This window comes from Oryzias latipes, chromosome 10, assembly GCF_053564925.1.
Source record: "Oryzias latipes strain Hd-rR chromosome 10, Olatipes_Hd-rR_3.1".
Taxonomy (NCBI): domain Eukaryota; kingdom Metazoa; phylum Chordata; class Actinopteri; order Beloniformes; family Adrianichthyidae; genus Oryzias; species Oryzias latipes.
The window spans coordinates 27,460,262-27,472,793 of NC_136246.1; the positions used below are offsets into that span (position 1 = coordinate 27,460,262).

A 12,532-nucleotide genomic window follows, 5' to 3' on the forward strand; every position below is an offset into this window, starting at 1 on the left:
AATTATCCGCCTACGTCTTAAAGACTGCGCCGGGAAAACTTTGTGTGATGTCATACCAGTACATGGCGTTAAAAAGGTTGGGGACCACTCGTATATGTGACGGCAAATACTGCAAACTGTTGTATTCATCCATGTGAACACAGTAATCCTTGGTGGTCACTGTGGCAAAATAAAACTATCCGTATCCGGTAGATGTTTTTCCATGTCTCATATGACAAGTACAATTTGTTTATTCAGTTTCCTGATAAATTTAACATAATTTTTTGGCATCTCTAATGCAACCATTTTTTTTGCCATGGTAGCCTTTTATTCTGAAGGGGGTATTCAGATGTATTTTACAGTCATCTGACTAAGGTGGACTTTTGTTAACACTTAGAAAATCATGCTTGCTTGTTGGAAAAAGTGATACTTTTTATCAGGATATGCATAGTCTGAAGCTGCAAATAGAAACACATTTCCTATTTAAAAGGAGAATAAAAGCATGCCTCTGGATGGATTTTCATCACTTTCTAAGACAACCTTCCTCTTTCAGCTTCACTGCAGATGGTGTTTTCAGTCGTTGCTGAGCTCTCTCTCCTGCTTTCTGCTGAGGACCTGCTTGTGTGAGGAGTAACCGAGAGTGGCTAACGTACAACTACCAGCCTCCTGCAGCTTTCCTTTTTCTTCAACACACAATGGAGCAGATGGTGGCGCCAGTATGACTTCACCTCTCCTGTTACATGCCTTCCGGTATGTGTCTTGATTGCTACACATTACCTCTCTGCTCATACGTTTACGTTTTTTTTATGCATCAGGATGTAAGTCAAAACATACATAATTCTAGATACTAATTAGTTCCTTGTTTATTTATAGTCCATAACATAATTATAACACAGAGAGAGAATGGTACAGAAACTGTTTTGATTTAAAGTAATGTGGATTGAATGAGTGGCGCCTGAGTTTTTCCAAAATATAAATGTGACAAAAGGTAGCATTGCAGGACAACAGATTTTCTTTTTAAATAATTTCTCTGCAAACCTCAATATTTCAGTAAATCTAAAGTTAAAATAAATATAGCTTCTTGAAAGCAGATTATTTGCAGTGCTGACCCCTAAAGGGAACAGCTAAAAGTCACTTAAATTTGTTAGGCTGTAAGTAAAAAATGTCTTACATGTTTGGTATAAGCTTGGATCATAGAAGAGAAAACCTCAGGACCTAAATGATGGTCAAGGATCACACCATGCTACAGCATTGTTTAGGTGGAGTGTGTGGGGGAGGATCTATTCAGAATGCAGCAAGAGATCCATCCATACATCCATCGTCTTCACCCACTATATTTCTCTCGGGTCACAGGGTTGCCAGAGCTTGTCACGGCCACCGTTGGGCAAAGGCAGGATACATCCTGGACAGGTCGCCAATCTGTCGCAGGGCACTCATCCATGATCTTAAAGGTACAAAATATAGGACTGAGATTGTCTGAGAAGAAAAGGCAGGCAATCCAGCAATTCCATTAAACGGAAGACTGAAATGATAATGATGTGTAGAGTGAAGTAACAACCCACCATACCTAGAAGTCAGGTAGATCTTCCGTTTAAAAAACTACACAGCTCCATAGAAGACAAGTTAATTAATCAGACCCTGTTTCCACTTTTAGCTTCTTTAAATTCTTTCAAATAGTTATTGTAATGCACATAGTGTTGTTTTAAATGCAATAAAAGAGAATTTCTCTTATTGTTTATTGTAGGAGTTATTTTCTAAAAAACCACAATAGGGGAAACTCGTCAAATGAAATTTCACATGTATTAAGGCTGTAAAACACCTCACTCCACACTTTACACTCTTGTCTCAGACAGACATGATCATTTGTACACGGTTCTCACTTGTGTAAACTCACAAAGTTTAAACCTTCATAGTATTTTAGAATGTAAGAAAAGATCGGATCCTGATCAAATATTCATGTAACTGGCTAACCGAACACATTTTGTGCAGGCGAAATGGCAGTGAGACCATGAAAGGTGAACCACAGTACTCAAAATTAACAGTTTGTGCAAAAACTGTTAATTTTTTTCTTCAAAACCTGAGCAAATGTTTTTTTGTCATTGCATTCAGACATTTAAATGAATACATTTAGAAAACCGCATAATGGTTCATGATGCTACTCAAATGCAGACAGTTGAACATACTATTGATGTCAGTCTCCACTCAAAATGAAAGTCCTGAATTATCAACCATTTGTCACATCTCTGTGTCATCTTTAATAAATGTAACAGTGTACTAAAATCAGAGTGGGAGGTATGGAATGTGGTTTTCTGTGTCTTGCCTGATATTTTCATTAATGGTTCCAAGTGTGAAAAATGAATTTAGCTGCACTTGTAAAAATACCGTGTTAAAAAAAATAGTATTTTAGAGTAAATTGATATATTTGTCAATAAACATTTGGCTTTACAGCTTTGAAAGGAGGTTTTTAACGCAAAACTTTCCAAAGTGTCAATGAAATTTGAACTTTGATCATTTTTTTGAAGAATTGTTGGGTGAGAGACTGTTCATATATGAAAGTCGCTTCCTGTGTCTGTCTCATGTGGGCTTTCCCGTTTTTATTTCAGGAGACTGGCAGCAGCGCCTAAGTCAATTAAGTCCATTGGGGATGACTGTGGTCGATTCTCCAAGCCTTCTATCTCTAGGTGCAATATTGGAGCCCTTTTACAGCCGCCATGCATCATACAGATGTTTAGATAGTGCATTTTTTAGAGCAAAGATCAAAAAGAAAACGAAGCAAGCTGAAGCAAAAAACGGAGAAATAAAAAGCCGTAAATGAACAGTTTTTTTTTTTTTTTAAATTGTCAATGTTTATTCAACATCACGTCAGACAATGATAAAAACGTAAAATCTGATCCATTACATTGTTGGTGTACAAGAACTTTGAACAAAACTATTAGGGTGTTATCACATTGCTCACTTGAAAGAAAGCAGTGGAGATTACAAAACTGAATAATTCTTTGCACCCATAAAAATCCTAACAATTATCGGTAATGGGCTGCTGTACAGCTGTCTGGCAGCTTGACAATAGATTTTACCAAAGCCCCCTGAAGTAGGAGGAGCTAGTTAAAGATCCTGCCATAGCCTTCACCGTCCAGGACATGAAAAATGTGTGGGTGGACTTTAAGCGAGCCGTGCAATCGTATAACAGAAATAGAAGCTTTTTGCTAGAAGAATCAATGGAAATGAAAGGACTGAAAGACTCATTTACAAAATATGATGTTTGATTAAAAAAAAAGATGTGCTCCAAACTACTGACTGAAAAGGAGCCATGGCCAGAATTCTAAGATGCCTGCTGAATTTAAAGGTAATAGAAAGAAGGAGAAAAATAGTTTGGAACTTAATATATTGAGGAGTCTCATGCCTAGTTTGATGCCATTTGGAAAGCAGGTCATCTCACACTCCCTCTTTTCCATTTCCAGGAGTGCCCAGACTGTTGCAAACCACTGAGGGAGGAAATCTTTTCTGATGGACCCAACCATGAAGGACAGTTGATTGGATGGTAATAGATTGGCTGTGGTACATGCAAGGAGAAAGCCTGTTTATTAGGATACCAGTTAAAAAAAACTAAGTAAGGTCACTGAGGTAAAGAGGAAAATCAATACTCCTCTTCTTCACTTTGTGATGAGTTTACTTTATTCTTCTTCTTTTTGGCATTACACAGCCTAAGGGTTAAAGGTATTAGGAAAATTAGTCATTTGTAATTTAACTTTATAGTTAATTTATAGTATTCTGTAATACTGCTGGATTGTGATTGGTAGATTCTGAATTTCTTAAAATATTTCCAAAAAATAACAGCTTTTCAGGGTGTTTATGTTTTGACTCAGAGCTTAACATGTTAAAAATTTAATTTAAAAAAAATGGCTGTGTACCCTAGAGTTAATATTCTTAAAGGTTTGTTTTTGACATATAAGACATTAAAATTTACATGTTTCCATTAAAAACAGCCACTTGCCAGACCACAATGGCCCAACCTAAGTGTGATGGTTTTCACATTGTGTTTACTAGCTAGTGAGTGACCCCGCTAGGTTTGTCATGATTCACAGCTGTCTTCATTTAAGCTAATTATCCTCAGTCTATTTAAGTGTCTGGTTTTCAGTTCTTCTGCTCTGTCACTTTTTTTTTGTGTTTCTCCATGATTTTTGTCTCACACAAATGCTCTGCATGCAAGAATTTCCCACAATCTGTGTCATTTCCCTTTTAGACTTTGTTTTTAAAAAGCCCATTATCTTTTTATAACCAGTAAAAGGCTGTCAAAGAAATACATCTAAAGCTACAATTAAGGAGGCAATTTGGAAATGAACAATAATGAAGATATCTTTGGACGTCTTTCGCTTTTTTATGTTTATTTTAAAAGTGGCCCTCATTTCTTTCTGGGGGAAAAAAATAAAAATACTTGATGTGAACTTTTACTCACTTGTCAATGAAGATTTTATTTAACAATTCAGACACAAAATATAAAATAAATATGTTGAAATAAAAACTGTAAATAAACATATGAAAACACAATGTCTTCATTTACAACCACATTGCCTGATAGTCATAAAACGTTAACTCTAAAAAAAATCTAAATAAAACTTGAAACAAAAACAGTACCTCACAGTTCCAACCAAGCCTTCCCGCACATCTGGATCTGGTCTTTTGTCAGTTCCTTAAGTCAAGACCAAACATGGAGGAGCTGCATTTAGCTTCTATGCTCCAAAGATCTGAACAGACTTCCTGAAAGATTTAGATCAGCTCAAGACCCACCTGGTCTCAGCTGCATTTTATTTATTTTTTTTTTATTTAAAGTTGCTTTAAGCTAAGTTTAAATTAAGTTATTGTTAACTTTCTTTATCTTATTTTAATGAAGTCTCCTTTTACAATTTATTTCTACATTTTTTTCTTTAACATTTTATGTAAAGTACTTTGAATTGACTTTGTATAAGAAATGTGCAACACAAATTAACTTGCCTTGCCTTAACAGATCCGATTAGAAACAAGAACAGAATAAAGTACCTTCTAAGGTTTTTAATCCAAGTTTATACGAATTAATTTTTGGCACAAATTAGTTCAACGTTTACTGAATTAAGGCTGTCCAGCTGCCTGTTGAAAGACAGGTTTGCGAGGCTACAACCCAAAATATTATAGTTGTTGTGATAAGATAAGGATCCAATGCCTTAGGCATAAGAGGTTGTAGGTGAAAAAGCTGTTAAAGACTTCAAGTACATTACTATTCTTCATCACTTAATAAAGTATGGATTCTGCAAATTGCAGAGAGCCAATATGGGATTAGACATGCACAGACTTGCCTGATTTTACAGTCTTGGGAAAGTTGCTTCTGAAATGCAGACAATTGCTCAGAGTTGATACTAAGATTGACAGAGCAGAAATCTTTCTACTGAGGAACAGTCTCCATCTTTTACAGCAGTGATGCAGTTCTCCTCTGATTTCTGATGGAAACTGCAGTCAAATCAACAGTGCTATAAAACCAGTGTTGATAATTTAACCGCCTGGATTGGCAGACACTTAGGTAATGGACCCAGAATGCTCGGTGGAATGCACATTTATTAGATTGGCAAATACCAGGTACTAAAAATAGCTTGAAAATCTAATCCTATCAACTGTTTTTCAAGCAGTTCATCATCTTTTGATACCCCCCTTTCTCTTCTTTGATCAAGTCCTCTGTCTGCGTATTTATTTTCTGAAATGTCAGATTTTGTTTATTTGAGGTTCTGTTCTAGGACTGCATAGTGTCCCCTCTGACTGCTGTGAATGTGAGGGCTTGCTGCCAGAAGATCATGTGTTATAATGTCCTACATACAGCTGAGGTTCCTGCAGAATACACAGAAGTATGCACCTCATATAACACAGTTGACAAAAAAGAGAGAGGGAGACTTGGAGAAAGAATAAAAGATGTTTGGATAAGATGACGTGAAAATCTGATCCTAAAGAATTAGTCAGGCGGAAAGATGCGTTAGACTGCAATGCTGTAAAATGTTAAATGCTCTTCCAGCTGCACTTTGCTAAACATTACTGAACCTCTACTGGCATCCAGTGGAGAATAAAGAAATTGCAGAATACGAGAAATGAATAGGAGGACTCAGGTGCTCTTGATCTTTTTGTTTATTTTTATTTTTTTAACAAAAATATCTGAATGTACAGACTCTGTTCAGAGTCTGTCCTTTACTCCAGTGTCCCCACCTTTTTCAGGCCACAGACCGGTTAGTGTCAGACAGTATTTTCATGGACCAGTCCAAACGGACCGAAAATGACGTAATATTTTTTCAGCTTTCGGTTTCTGAAAAAAAATAAAAATAAAATAAAATGTGACTACAAGAAAAATTAAAGCCTCAAGCGGCGTTGTATGGCCCGCAGCCGCAACCCGCCTTCCACGCCCACCTCCACGCACCACCGCCGCCCTCATCGCCCTCAACGCCCACCTTTGATGAGGGCTAGTCAAAGCTGCATATGTTAATAATGCTAACAATGCTAATTATGGTAACTATGCTAGCTATGCTAATTTGGCTAAAAGTGCTAGCATGGCGATCAGCATCATCAACACTCTCCAAAAAACACATTGCTTAAAATGCTAATTATGATAACTATTTTAGCTATGCTTATATGGCTAAAAGTCCTAGCATAGCCATCAGCATCATCAACTCTCTCAGAAAAACACATTACCTAAAATGCTAATTATTCTAACTATGCTAGCTATGCTAATGTGGCTAAAAGTGCTAGCATAGCGATCAGCATCATCAATTGACTAATAAAAACATTGCGCCGTTTGTGAGAGCTACTGTATATGTCATAAGTTAGTAAAAAAAAACGATGGCTGCTTTTCTGGTGATTTTATCTCCATAGCAATCTTGGGAGGAGGTATAGATCGACGTCAGTTTCAGACGAATTGGAAAAAGTAAACTTTTTGTTGTCCTTAGCAACAGTGGTTTTATGCTAACCACGCCCACATTCCTTATATGTCCATATCCAGTGTTTTTCAATGTATTCAGTTTCAGGCATGAATGCATGCATTCAAATTTCACAGTAGTCCGTTGGCAAACATAGGAGTTATAACAGTGCGCTCCTTTGCTAGCTCGTCACGCGCACGCCGTTCAAAATCTACAACTTCTAATTCCATCATTTTTTCCACAGTAGCTTGCCATTGATGCCCGAGAAGTTTCAAAAAGATCCATAAAGATCCCTAGGACCAGTTTTCGTTTGTATCCATTACTAAAGGTGCTTTTTTTTAAATTAAAGATGGCCGCGTCCTCCCAAGGTCAAAGGTCAACGAAACTTCTTTGGTTATTGTAGAATGATGCTGAGGGCATATGTGTGATATTTCGTGAAAATCGTTTAAACAAAAGTGTTGTTTTCCCATATAGTCAAAAAACACAAATATCGCCAATTCTCAGAGTTCGCCACAAAATGGCCGCCAAGCCATAGGTCGTGTGGCTGTCCCGTAATGATTTCAAAACTTCTTTGGAATATCCCCAACACGTGTGTTTTGGTTTCGCAACTGTATTTCGAAGTACATTTTGTTCGGCCCCATACGCGATTTTCGGCCCATTCATTTTTTCGACGGGATCGCTGGCCGTGATGTCATCGTCTTCGTGGGGGGTGACGTCGACTTTGTGGAAAATTCATTTGCAATTTATCCCAGGTGTGTGCACATTTTTGTAACTTTTCGAGCATGCGGCGGGGGTCACATTCTCGCTGAAAGGCGGCAAAGTCGTTCCAACTGCAAAAACAATATGGTCCTTGCAGTCAGTGACTGCTGCTGCGGGCAATAATTATTTTAAAATAAAATGTTGGTGTTTTTTTTTTTCATTTTTTTTTTTTTTTGCAAATGACGAGGATACAATGAAGTAAAATTGTGGATTTGTAGAAGTTGTTTGATTTGTAAAAAATTAAATAAAAGTGGCATTACACTTTTTTTTTTTTTTCCTTAGAATTCCATTATATTAACAACTCAACCCAGACTCAGATCATCTTTCAGAACAAAGAGATTTTTTATAATTTGTTTTTACATAAATCCTGATTCATTGTCTATTTAGTTTTTATGACTGGAACATTTTCTGTTTCAGTTTCTTATCAACTGCCTGTCTGATTCACCTCTGATCTCCCTTTTATAAGTTTCCTCAGATCAGAACCATCTTCAGCCGGTCGGTTAAATTTATTTGAATGAATCTTCATTCTCTGTAAAAACGGTTGCGGCTGGTTTAAACTTTGACTTTGTGATAAAGATGAAGATGTCAAAGTGGTTGCAAACAGTGGGATGCTAACTTTTGCTGTGTCTGAATTTTAATGATGGTTAAATGTTAAATGTGAATCCATTGTGTCTGCAATGTTGAATCTGCATATTTGAAACAATCAAGATCAGTCACTGCGTATCAGGCAGAGCGGAGCGTCTTCAAATACGTGAGAAAAACTCCTGGTTTTGTTTTTAAATGGCAGCTTACCTTATTCTGGTTCTTCACTAGCTCTTTTCTACGGTGGCCCTGAAGTGCAAAGCATTCAACAAATCACTCGATACAAAAACATTTTTAAGATCACAACAACAATTAAAAAAAAAAAAAAAAATTTAAAAAGCAGCATTACATTTTAGAAAACAAAACAAAATTTCAGAAACCAAAACTTGAAAAACAAAAATGACAAAAAAAAAAAACATTTCAGAAAACAAAATTAATTTCCAGGAAAAAAAAGAAATATTAAAAAATGAAAACATTTCAGAAAAAAAAAAATTCCAGAAAAAAAATGAAATATTCAAAAATGAAAAACATTTCAGAAAAAAAAATAATCAATAAATATTATTTAACCTTAATATCTAATTTTTTTTTTTAAATTGCAGGTCCTTTAAAAAAACGTCTTTAACCTGATGCATAAGCCTGATTAGTTGTAAATGATGCAGTGGGGAGTTAAAGACGAAGCACAATTCCTGGCTTTAGCGTCGGGCTGATGATCTGGAAATCACATCTATGAGGAATCGCATCAAACACTTGTACAACTCCAAACAACTTAATGTTCCTTTAAGCAAAACTCCAGTTTAAAATGTTCATATTAGGCTTGCTTCATTTAGGAGTTTTTCCATGTTTACCATTTTAGGTTTTAAAGCTTTATTAACAAAGATGATGTTTGATTTTCAAAGCTGTTGTTTAGAAATGTTTTTTTGTCAATGAAAAAACTGAATGCTGATGTGAGGATTGTAATAATGGATATGAAAATAAACAAATTTGTTTCATAGCAATGCAGTATATTTATTGAAAACTTAACATGAATACGTTATTCAGTAACAGAAACAAAGAAACTGTTGTGGATTTTCCTTTATGGGCTTCTTCATGCAGTCAATCAAATGTTGCGCTTACAATCAGCATTTACTCAGCGTGCCTGTCAGTCACATTTATTAGAGGAAAAAATGCATCTGGGCAAGTCTGTTTGTGCTTAACAACTATATAAAAAAGAGTCATGTCAGGGAAGTTTTGTCCACATTGCTGCCCAGCATCACATCCGGAGGAAGACGCACAGGTAAGAGACGCCAGTTCCTGCTCGTACATGCTTGCAGCTTCCTCTGCACTGGACTCCAGCTCCATTGAAATCCCTGACAGAAATAAATTAATAAATTAAAAATCCCTGACAGAAAAACATCAGCTGCCGTTCATCTTTCATTCAGGAAAAAGTTGAGTTCATCAAAATGAGGAGAAAATGGGTTAAACCAGAAATTCATTAGGGAGGGGTCAAAACACCAAACTTAGAATAAAATACATTATTTCAGTCTTATAAAAAATAGATTCTAAAACAATTTGGTATTCCTCCTCTGCCTGAAAGACTAAAACGTTTTTTTTAAAGATTTATTTTACACTACAGACTTTTCACCTTTAGTTACACACCTGGACGTGTCTGATGATGTGCACATCCAGTCATTTACTGTCATGTTTCTGTGCACTGACACACTCTAAAGTCACAGATCTTATAGTGTGAATAAGAAGCATTCATAAATGTTATTCTGAGACACAAACTGCTGCAGTTTACCTGACAGCTTTGCTGATTTATGCTTGGATCTGTCTGTAAACACCCACCTAGAAATCACGTTTAACGCTACATTTATTAGATCAAACAAATGTGCCTCCATACCTTATCTGTGGATGGCGGGACTGCATTTCCTGATGTGCGCCGTCTTTAACACCCGTTTCTTCGCAGCTGCTGCTTTAGACAGAATCTTCTCACGACATTTTGAAACATTTGTAAACCTGGTTGGTGTTGATATTTCTGCGTGCGTTCTGTCATCACATCCGCTAAATATTCAAAGATTAACGTTTATGTTAACGTTTTACCGTCCCTTTCTTTGTTTACCTGCAGAACGGACGTCATCCGCACAAACTACTTCCGGGTGACCGTTCTGCTTCAGACGAAATATTCAAAAAATAATTTAAACCTTCATTATCTGTTTGCTGCATTTTTGATTTAATATGTAAATGGTAGATACGTGGATTATTATAGTACATTGTTGTTTGGACGATAAAATCCGTCATCGCTTCATTTAAAATACTTTTCAGTTCAAATGATTGACAAACATCATCCAATCAGCGTTGTCCCATAGTACCTGCTTCTTCCGGTTTGGAAATGTTTTTCATTTTTTAATATTTCATTTTTTTTTCTGAAATGTTTTTCATTTTTTAATATTTCATTTTTTTCTGAAATGTTTTTTTTTTTTTTTTTTTTTTTTTAAATGTTTTTCATTTTTTAATATTTCATTTTTTTTCTGAAATGTTTTTCATTTTTTTATTTCATTTTGTTTTCTGGAAATTAATTTTTTTTCTGAAATGTTTTCATTTTGTAATATTTCTTTTTTTTTTCTGGAAATTAATTTTGTTTTCTGAAATCTTTTTTTCTTTTTTTTCTGTTTTCTTTTTTATGTTTTGGTTTCTGAAATTTTGTTTTGTTTTCTAAAATGTAATACGCTTTTTAAATTGTTGCTGTGATCTTAAAAATGTTTTTGTATCGAGTGATTTGTTGAATGGTTTGCACTTCAGGGCCACCGTACTTTTCTCCCCAAAGAAACTTTCAAAATACATTTATTTGTTTGTTTTTCAGTAGCTTTTTAGTTTGGGCTTCTAACTTGGCAATATGAACAGCTGCTGTGGTCACATGACGCGTCAAGACAGACGTATGTGTTGAACAGAATCCGGTAGTTTTCCAAAATAATTTTCCTTCAGTATCAGAAAATGAACAACCCGGAAATAATCAAAGTTACTGTATTCTTTTTTGTGTGTGTGTGTGTGTGTGTGTGTGTGTGTGTGTGTGTGTGTGTGTGTGTGTGTCAGCGACCTGGAACCAAATGGCACAGGGGTTGCTTTACTTTACTCCATTTTGCTGTAAACTAGAAAAGTAGTACCATACGTTAATAATGTGCCCCGTGTTAATTTTTAATTAGGTTTTCAAGTTAGCACACGAATCACATCTGGGTCCAATCAACCTATCAGCTATCAATAAATAGGTTAACTACACATTTGTGATTAGATTTTTACCCAAGACCAAACATGACATTTAAGGAAACCTAAAGAAACTCTGAGCCTGAGTTAGACCTGGCCTAAGGTTGATTTTTATTACAAGTGATCAACCATTTTCAAACTATGCCTTAATACAATTAAATGTATTGACAAGAAGATAAATAACTTTTTTATGCTTTTAGTTATAATTGTTGAAACACATTATGACATTTTGTTGGTCTCCCAATTGTATCGATGATGAAAAGCAGTAACATACACGGCTTCATCAGCAAGATAAGAGACAATTTAAAAAGTCAAATTACATTGTTTAAATGGGAAATACTGGGTTTGCATTATTTACATCAACAGGATACAGAAAACAAGCTTTACACGATTACATTATGTCACGAGGCACAGCTGGAAGTGCAACAAAATCATCTTATCTAACAATAAACGAAGAAAAAAAGGTTATGGGATCAAGATGATGAATCACCGCGGTGACAATTGTCTTTAACATGTTCTTGTGGCATTTTTCTGATGGAGGAAATATTTAAGGAAAATTAAGATCAAAATTACATTTCTGAGTATTTCTTTATCCAAATCGTTGTGAATCAGGAGCAGATAAAGGAAATGCTGTTTGTAAAAGCTAATAGGTGTGACAGAAGCTACAATCGGCAGGCCACGAGTTCCCTGTGCTGCTCCACTTGTAGACGACTAGATCCATGTATGTCTTTGTTCTCCTCGGCTGAGCTGGTATCTACCTCAAAATGTACGGCTCGATAGCTCCGATATTTTTTAGCCATTTTTGTTGTACCAATAATGTTGGTTTGGAGGTGTGACGAGCTGTAAGCTAGCAGGTGAGCATGTAAACAGATGGATGATAAGACGTAGGGGTGGACTTACTTTTGCTCCAAATCTCCTGCCCACAACTCAGAGGTACATTTCTAATGAACTCCTCCTTGGATTTTGGCTAAAAATGACATAAACATGATTAAAAGACCAATGGGAACAATTTGAAAATAGATTAAAAGATAGTCAGAGTGGGACTTAAAAAG

At 35.8% G+C, this 12,532-nt stretch overlaps 2 long non-coding RNA genes across 2 annotated transcripts; one reads left to right on the plus strand and one right to left on the minus strand.

Moving 5' to 3' along the window:
- Positions 1 to 307: 307 nt before the first annotated feature.
- Positions 308 to 4,482, plus strand: LOC144994917 (uncharacterized). The gene is made up of 4 exons (XR_013658615.1): positions 308 to 729; positions 1,333 to 1,430; positions 2,583 to 2,660; positions 3,438 to 4,482. It is a non-coding gene; the product is annotated as an uncharacterized LOC144994917 (long non-coding RNA).
- A 4,591-nt stretch (positions 4,483 to 9,073) lies between these two features.
- On the minus strand, positions 9,074 to 11,030 carry LOC144994918 (uncharacterized). Its single transcript, XR_013658617.1, has 2 exons — positions 10,123 to 11,030; positions 9,074 to 9,589 (listed from the first exon to the last, which is right to left on the minus strand). It is a non-coding gene; the product is annotated as an uncharacterized LOC144994918 (long non-coding RNA).
- Positions 11,031 to 12,532: the final 1,502 nt, after the last annotated feature.